The 9,715-nt window shown below is 36.8% G+C and overlaps 1 long non-coding RNA gene across 3 annotated transcripts; it reads left to right on the plus strand.

The window, feature by feature from the left end:
• Positions 1 to 2,968: 2,968 nt before the first annotated feature.
• On the plus strand, positions 2,969 to 5,940 carry LOC112192752. 3 transcript variants are annotated; one of them, XR_005808389.1, is made up of 3 exons: positions 2,969 to 3,646; positions 3,783 to 5,136; positions 5,663 to 5,940. It is a non-coding gene; the product is annotated as an uncharacterized LOC112192752 (long non-coding RNA). The 3 variants fall into 3 exon arrangements; XR_002933590.2 differs by having other exon boundaries at positions 2,975 to 3,206; positions 3,333 to 3,646; positions 3,783 to 5,940; XR_005808388.1 differs by having other exon boundaries at positions 2,975 to 3,646; positions 3,783 to 5,940.
• Positions 5,941 to 9,715: the final 3,775 nt, after the last annotated feature.

Raw genomic sequence — 9,715 nt, forward strand, 5'->3', positions numbered from 1 at the left:
TGCTCCTCCTACTAGAACCAATTCTTACAACAAACCCAACTGCATATGCATATTTGGTTTGAAATCACGTGCCTCTTCCCATGTTTTAAATTCCTGACTTTGAAGGGTTCAAGCTCATTACTTATTTGAAGATAGAAAGCTGAAGTAGAGACATTTTCTTGTGATGGAGGGATAGCTTGAATAGGTTGAGTTTCCATTTTCACAGGTACAACCATCCCATTAGTCTCCATTTCTGCAGGTACAACCATCCCATTAGCTGCCATATCTTCAGCTCCTCTGAGAACTTTGTAATGTCTAAAAGATATTGATAATATTAATAACAGAATGCTACAAGATGTACAGCAAAACTAAAAATTTCTATTAAATGAATGAATGCAAAGCCATTTTTAAATGAATGAATGCAAAGCCTTGAAACTAACACATACAGTAAAACTAAAAATTTCTACAAAAACTCAGTGTAATTAATCATAATTTTAAGAGGCTTTTTCCCCACAATGCACTAATAGCACAGAACTTGCCCCAAGACGTACAGAAGCCAAAGAATTGAAAGAATTTACAACTTTCAACCTTCAAGTCCTCCATATTAATCAAATCAAATTCCCATATAAACTCCAAAAGTTTAATTCTTTTCAAATATACAATCAAAGATAAAGAGTGAAAATTGATGACATAAATTAGAATAAAACAATAACAAGTACGGATAAACCCATAAAATTAGGCATCAACCAAGCTTCAAAACAGAGGTCTCTTGTACATAATTGAAAAAAAATACCATAAGAGAAGAAGAGTCATACTAGATTGGTTTTAGAAATTAAACATAAGGATAAGGATACCACAAACCTTTATTTCTTTGACTCTCTCTCCCTCTCTTTCTCTCTCTTGCTGGCTCTTGAGATTCTCTCACTTCCCTTCGCTCTTTTTTGAGTGCCAAATTGAAAGAATTCAGTTCAGTTTCGTGGTAATAGGTTTAGGGAAGATCACGAATTGGGGTTAGAAAGGGGTTAAAACATTCAACTATAATCTCAGCTGTTGTAGGTCATTACACCCAGATCTAACGTCTATCTTATCCCTCAAATTGGATGTGCGTGCGTGTGTGTGTAAAATATACAGGGCCCTTCCACTATGGAATCCATTTTTTTGACTATTTTAAGGTAATCTTGTGGGACCCACTTTTCAATCGCATTTCGGCATCTCGACAGTTCAGTTTTTAGGTCCTAATATATAGATCACTTATGCAAATTTTCAGCCAAATTAATGATTATTAAGGTATCAAATTAGATTAAATCAATGGACGAACCGAATTTGTCCAACCTGAACAGTTCATGTTCATAATTGTAAATCGCAGTTATGAATATCTTAACGATTATCAGTTTGACTGGAAATTTGAGGAGATGATCTACTTATAGAGATCTAAAAATTGAACGGTTGAGATGCGGATATGTGATAGAAAAGTGGGTCTAATAAGCAATATCTTAAAATCTATTTTTTTGGGATCCCTCACTAGAAGGGCCCTCTGTGTGTGTATGTGTGTATACACATGCATTTATTGTCTAATATATAATTTATATATATATATATATATATATATATTTTATATAGTTAACTACACGTAATATAACATTAAATTTGCGGGCCTACAGGCAGTGTATTTATGCGTTGGGCCTTGCTGGCTTTTACGGGCCTTTGACGGGCCAGACCGGGCTTCAAACCTCTAAACCAAGCCCAACCCTCTACTCATAGAGCCGGGCGGGGCTTTTATCCGTCGGGCCTTGGTGGTCTCCATCAGCCCATTTGATCTGCGGCCCAAATGATGAGGACTATTAGGAACTTTAGTATATCGTGTCGTATAATGTCCAACAATTATGTTTAGGGTCATCATGGGCCGAGCTAGGGCTGGCCCTACCCTAAATTTTAGGGCTTAGGGTCGGGCCGGGTTGGGCCTAGTCAAAGTCAACAAAATTTAGGGTCGGGTAGGGTCGGGTCAGGGCTTAAATATGCTAATCCTTACATGCTCGAAAGACCCGAGCCTCCAACCCGGCCTTCCGAATAGAGCCAAATAAGGCTGAAATTAGGGCTGTCAATGGGTCGTGTCGGGTCAAGGTATTTGTCGTGTCGCAAAATACAAACCCAAACCCAACCCATTTAATAATCGTGTCAAAAATTTAAACCCAAACCCAACCTATTTATTAAACAGGTTATCCGTTTCCAACCCGCTTAACCCATTTAATAAATAGGTTGTGTCGTGTTTGACAAAATGACTCATTTAAGGGTTAACAATGCGACCCATTTAACTAAAAAAATGCATAAATTGATTAAATTCACTAAAAACTCTACAAGACGAAGAATATAAATAATTATATATAATTCATAAATAATTAAATCCAATAATTATAAAGCAAAATATTTCAAATTGTCTAATCCTATGATCAAATACTCTCAACATCTAAAATTCAGGATAAAGTATAGCATAATCGGGTTATACAGGTTCACTTCGTGTCGGCGGGTTGACCCGTGGCCGACCCATTTCTTAAATGGGTCATGGCGGGTTGACCCATGGCTGACCCGCTTTTTAATCGTGTGGGTTCAACCCGCTTTATTTCGTGCGGGTTTCGAGTCGTGTTATCGGGTCGTGTCGGAATTGACAGCCCTAGCTGAAATGGGCCTTAATTTGTTTAACAAAAGGAAATACATTATTTTTTTCTTTCTTAAAATGTGGCTAAATGGTTATATAGGTAAGACAAGACTCATTGTTTTTTATTGATCATAATTAATAAATACACACACATATACATATTGGAATTCACTTATAAGTTATAACATTTATAATGATTAGTTAAGTGGTTATATTCAATTAAGGGCTAATGATAAAAAAAGTCATTTTAAAGTACTTTATTATAATTCAGGTAACACAAATGTCCCCATGATAATTAAGGTCCTGCCGCTAAAATTAAGCGTAATTATTAAAGATGCCACTGGCACCTCTCCCTCCCTCACGTTATCCAATGCCATCTGAAGCCTTCTCGACCCGTACCAATCTCTCTCTCTCTGTGCCCCGCCTCCGTCTGCACCTTCAAGGAGCACACCTAGTGCGTCTACTGCGGCGACTGCACCGCACGCGTCGGGGACGTGCTTGAGCCTAGATCCACCATGATCAAGGTCTGGTAGCGGCGGCGCCGATTTCAGGGACTTGCTTCGGAGTTCCTCAGGTCCTGTCTCGTTTTCTTAAGATTTTCGAGCTCTACTCCTGGTTTCTTTGGTCTTTGGATTTTTGTTTTTTGTGGAAGCGTGAATTTGATAGAGGTTGCGTTTTTTTTTTTTTTTTTTTTTTTTAGAGTTTGAGGAATCAATTGCATGAGGAGCTTTTTGGGTTTTCAGAATCTTTTTTCAGCTTCGAGATGAAGAAATTAGGGTTTTTTTTCGATGATTGGAGGATTCTCTAATCCGGAGATTGCTTTTGGTTCAGTCTGGACCTGATTTTGATGTTTTTGATTTATTGTTGAACTTGTTTGGGGAGCTTGTTTGTATTGGTTGTGGTAAAATTGATTTTTGGCATTTATGATTGTCGATTCGGTTTGTTGTGTAGATGAGTTGAAGTAAGTTCTTGTCTTGACTGAAAAGAGAAGAGGTTCTTGGCTGCATTGGTCAGGTAATTGATCTCTATCCGTGTTGCTATTATTGAGCAAAATCAGTTATAGGGCACTGGTTTAGTTTGATTAGATTGAGAATGCCTGAGAATTTGGTATTGTGTATTTGAAGTGTTGCAATATTTTCGTTGGATGCAGTTTTATGTGGTGAAAGTAATGTTCATACAGAGCTATTTTTGCATTGGAGCAAGAAGCACAGTTTGCTCCATAACCTTAGCAGTGTTACTGACATTTTCCTGATCGTAATGGTTCAATTCACGTGATGTTGGTGTGTGGGAGTTTCTTATTGTTGGTAGCAGATTATTGAATGACTTGATGCCTCTAGGTTGTCTTGAACTTTCAAGTTGTTTGGAATCAAGGATAACTGATGGTGCAGCTGCAATGTTCTCTCAACATGCTTGAACAATACTGGGTATGTTTCACCATTGATATCTTTTGTCTCTGACTGGTATCTCCTGAACCATATAATTGATGCATTCGCGAAATACAAGTCATTTTTAGTAAAAAAAAGTTACCAAATCCAATGGTTTGTACTTTGTAGCTAGCGCATTGGTACGTATGTAATAGTGACCCATATAAATCCATATTCTGCTTTTGATTAAGACATGTTTATGCATGAAGGGGAAATTTCTAATTTTTATGTGCTACCTGCTCTAGTTGTAAGGCATGCAAGACTCTTGATAACTTTTACCAGTTTATATGTTTGATTAGTTTGTACTAATATATAAATAATCATTTCAGTTAGATCTATTAAGTATGTGGTTCTCTTGTTTAGTTGCATGAAGCATGCTAACTACAATTAGTGTTGGCTTGTTTGTTGGCGTTTTGATCATTTTAATTTGTAAATTTGTATTTGGGTGTGTTACTGAGAAGTGAGTTTATGAAGTTCGCTAAGTGATTAACCTCAAGTCACCGACAAAGTCACTGACCATGTCACTGTCAATCCCTGACCAAGTTGCTGACCAAGTCACAGGCTAAGTTATTGGCCAAGTTATTGACCATTCTACCACCATTTCTTCTACTGTGCTTATATCATCCTATAAAGTATGCATTTGAGGTTAGACTGGTCTCTTTTCTTTCGGAGTTTTTTTTCTTCTCCTTCTTTAATTATTGAATTTCTAGTGTCGCATCTTGGTCTGTATGTTAGTGTGGTTCATGGTAGTTTTGGAGGTTTGGATTGGTTAATTGTGCCAACTTGGTCTATGTTTTGTTTATATTCAAGAACTGATTATTTGCTAAATCAGAAGTTTATCTTCACTTTATTACAGCTTTTGGGTAATTTCTCAATCCATTTTGGTTTCTGGAGAAGATTCGAGAATGCGTGCTGCAACCCATGATGTCCTCTCTACACCTTCTCTCTACCATATCATTATTTTCAGTTATCTTACTGATCTATTAATTGCTTATTGTCAGCCGAAATACTAACAGAAGAAGGTACAACAGAGAAAAAAGGAAAGACAAGAAGTTCTTTAGCATGCGAGGCTATTGCTATGTTAGTTTGTAGTTTATGCTTTGTTTTTGTGTGTGTGTGTGTGTCTATCTTATCTTGTTGCTGTTTCATGATTTCATTTCATATGGTATTGTGTGTTAATACTCATTTGCGATGGAAGTACAATTAGTTAGTTTATCCATTATATGACAGCATAACACAATATGCATATAGATAATAAACTTCACGGACCCTCACTTGAAGATGAAAGACTATGTTGAATGACCATGCCTTCAAATAACCCTCTTTGCCATAACCAGCCCCTGTTTTGCATTTTTTTCTTTTTTGATGCACTGAGTAGACATTAAATCTATACTAGGTTTGATGCTGAAATATGCATATAAGTTGAGATGTTCATGTCAGTTACATCCAATTCAGATCACTGGCTAAGTCACTGGCCGGGTCAGTGTTAACCTCAAGTCATTGACCATGTGACTGGCCAAGTTACTGACCATGTGACTGGCCATGTCACTGATCATGTAACTGTTAAAGTCACTGATGATCTTCTTATTTTCACAATTTTGTACAGGATATACAAACAGAAGACACAGGGCGGGGTAAAAGAAAACATAGGGAAGAAAGTGAAAAAGAAGATTATGAAGAAGAAGCAAAAATTCCAACGAGGAAGAAAAAGGATATGAAGAAGAGTAGCAAGGACATACGAAATTTTAGAAATTTGTTTAGGGCTTAGGATAGTGACTTGGCCAATTGTAAACTCTAGCTTACTAAATCAATTAGTTTTTTTATATCTTTTTATGGTGTCACTATTATGTTTAGTTTTTCTTAATGCAACATTATTTTTATATATCTTTTGTGTCAATTCGAGTTTTAGGCATCTTTTGAATTTACCAAGTCACTGTCACTGTTAATCACATGTCACTAACCAAGTAACTGACCATGTCACTAACTAAGTAACTAACCATGTCACTAACCAAGTAACTGTCAGTAGCCAAGTCACAAGTTAATAGCCAAGTCACTGTTAATCACATGTCACTAACCAAGTAACTGACCATGTCACTAACCAAGTAACTGTCAGTAGCCAAGTCACAAGTTAATAGTCAAGTCACTGTTAATCACATGTCACTAACTAAGTAAATGACCGTGTCACTAACTAAGTAACTGACCATGTCACTAACCAAGTAACTTGTCAGTAGCCAAGTCACAAGTTAATAGCCAAGTCACTGTTAATCACATGTCACTAACCAAGTAACTGACCATGTCACTAACCAAGTAACTGTCAGTAGCCAAGTCACAAGTTAATAGCCAAGTCACTGTTAATCACATGTCACTAACCAAGTAACTGACCATGTCACTAACCAAGTAACTGTCAGTAGCCAAGTCACAAGTTAACAGCCAAGTAACTGTTAATCACATGTCACTAACCAAGTAACTGACTATGTCACTAACCAAGTAACTGTCAGTAGTCAGGTCACAAGTTAACAGCCAAGTCACTGTTAATCACATGTCACTAACTAAGTAACTGACCATGTCACTAACCAAGTAACTGACCATGTCACTAACCAAGTAACTGTCAGTAGCCAAGTCACAAGTTAATAGTCAAGTCATTGTTAATCACATATCACTAACTAAGTAACTGACCATGTCACTAATCAAATAACTGTCAGTAGCCAAGTCACAAGTTAATAGCCAAGTCACTGTTAATCACATGTCACTAACTAAGTAACTGACCATGTCACTAACCAAGTAACTGTGACTTGGCCAGAGATTGACAGTGACTTAGCTAATGACTTGGCCAGTAATTCATACAGTGACATGAATAGTAACATAGCCATTTATATGGAGATAATGAATGTGTGTGATGCTGTTTAGGTTGTATGCTTTACTAAAATGGAAGTGTTGCTAGTTCACATACATACTTTATAGGATCATATAATGAAACTAGCCAGTGACGTCACTGGCTAGGTCGCTAAACAAGTCATTGGCCAGAGAAGTCACTGGAAAATGCCAAATCCTTCGCAACTTGTGTTAACCTCATGTCACAGATTATGTAACTGATCATGTAACTGACCATGTCGCTTACAATGTATGTAACTGACCATGTAATTGATTATGTAACTGATCATGTCACTTACAATGTATGTGACTGACCATGTACCTAATCATGTCACTGACGTTGTCATTGACTTGGCCTGTGACTTCAATTGCCAGATCACTAGCTGGCCGAGTTACTAGTTACTGTTATACACGTCTTTAACCATGTCACTGTTAATTCCTAGTCATGTCGCTGTCAATTCTTGGCCAAGTTTCTGGTCATGTCACTGGCTATGTTACTGGCCAAGTTATTGTTAACCTCAAGTCATCGATAAAGTCACTAATCATGTCACTAGCCAAGTTGCGATGACAGTTGTTTGGTATACTATCAAAAACAAATACATCAGCTGGTATTTCTATTACAAACTGATCAAATGAGCATGATCCAAGGTCAAAGTCATGTATTTTGACAGTCGCATAACTATCATAAAATAATTAAATAAGAAAGACTAGTTGTGCGAGCAAGCATTGATCTGTGGAGAATACATCTGCCATGAAAAGCAAGCACAGTAAGTAGAGAAAAGTAAACAGAAACCCAGATGCAAAATTGAGCTCTATAGTCAGTAAAGAAAAACGACATTTTATCTATTAATAAACTATTGGGACACATGGCTTGGCTTCAACATCTTGTTGTACTCTTGAATGATAAAGAACAATTTGTGCATCATACAATTTATACAAAAAATTCCACGAGGCATTCTTGGTTTCAGCTCCAGCAATTTCTGACATATACCATCTGCAAATGACGAGCATTTCAGTGTAACCCAGACCTAACTGAACATCATTTTCTACTAGTAGAAAATCATACTATTCACACAGTTAGCCCTCAATTCCCTTATAGTCACCCTAGTATTAGTTTCCAGGTTCCAACTACAGAAGGCTGTGTATCTAGCACTGCATACGCGGGTTTTAATACAAAGTTATTATTTGGGCTACATACTAGATGAAGCTCTACAACTTTCTAAATTTCCAGAAAATTTAAAAGGAAAGATATATGGCTTCATTGCATTTATGGTCCAGAAGATTCACTCTCACAGGAAGAAACACATATGGGTATACTTGGATAACAGGTAGGAACTAATGGAGTGTAAGGCAGCATTAACAAACATAAACCCAGATCAAAACCTGAAAGGCATCAATCTTTGATGCAAAATTCCAAAAAAGAGTGGGTTTCCTCATAAAAGTATTCAAATAATTCTGTAAAATTGTACAACGAATATGAATCAAAAACAAGACTAAAGTTTGACTGTAACTTCATCCTCACATTGAAGTAAATGATAAAGACTAAGTTAGCATTCAACTTTTTTCTGAAACAAGAACAAAGGCGGCAAGTCAAAACATTTAATAAATGAGTCAAAAGAAAGGTAAAAGAGTAAACTAAAAGGAGGCATTGACTCAAAACTTTGTAACTCATACTTCTTCCTAACATGTGCAGGTCTTGACTCAACTTCAAACAGAACTACAAGGAGGCATGAGAGATCATAAGATATATACCACTCACTCGTGCATATTTCTTTTTAGTAACACAACATCTGGGGGACACCTAACCTACAGAACAGTTCAAATATTAAACTGCTATCCAGATAGATCACATTTGAATCTCGATGAATGTCAAGAAATGTAAGCTAATACCAATTCGAGTCATAATTCATAGATACAACTGGCGTCCCATCTAGGGTATCATTGCCTTTCACCAAATAGTTTGTATTCTGGCAAACTGAAACTGTATTACAGAAAGAGACAAGTCTCGCACATAAATCCCCTAATTTAATCACTTAAATGACTTGACACTTTAAATACGCATAGTAAGAGTTTTCTGCAAAAAAGTAGCCTAAGAATATTCAGGTTTTCTTTCTTGCCAAATAGCTGGCTATAGCATGATTTTCATATATAATATATCTATTTCAGAGTAGGTAACATGGTAGGTTATTTCACAAATTCCATTTCCTATGGAGACCATCAGAAATTGAAGGCCACACCATTCATGAGCTAATTAGCAGGATGTAGATATGTGATGCATACAAGCGGAGAAATCAATAGGCATATGTATATTCTTTTACTTGCCAAGAATTGTCTTCAAAAGCAATCATCTTTTGTCCAATCAATACCCATCCAAAATCACCTTCCAGCACTAAACAAGTTCTAACATATATGCAGAAGAAGCACGAAAATAGAATTGATTCAAACAGTGGAGGCCAACCTTCTTTACATCCAATCTCTGCAACTTGGGAACCTCTTCAAGCAATGGAGCCTTGGTCCGACGAATCTTGGCAGTCAGAGCACCTGCAAATGCCATACTTTTTTCTTTTGAAGCAAGCTCCACTTTCTGCAGATTAAGATTACTCAAATTTCAGTCTCAATTTGAAAAATAGGACCAAATAATAACTAAAATTCTACTCAATTTCATCCACCTACGTCCAGATATGACATTATCGCGTTTCAACTTCACGAACTTTTCAGGAAACCAAACAGAGATCAAATTAAGAGAATCGAGAGAGACTGAGAAAGAGACTGAACCTGAAGAGCAGCT

This window comes from Rosa chinensis, chromosome 3 (assembly GCF_002994745.2).
Source record: "Rosa chinensis cultivar Old Blush chromosome 3, RchiOBHm-V2, whole genome shotgun sequence".
Lineage (NCBI taxonomy): Eukaryota > Viridiplantae > Streptophyta > Magnoliopsida > Rosales > Rosaceae > Rosa > Rosa chinensis.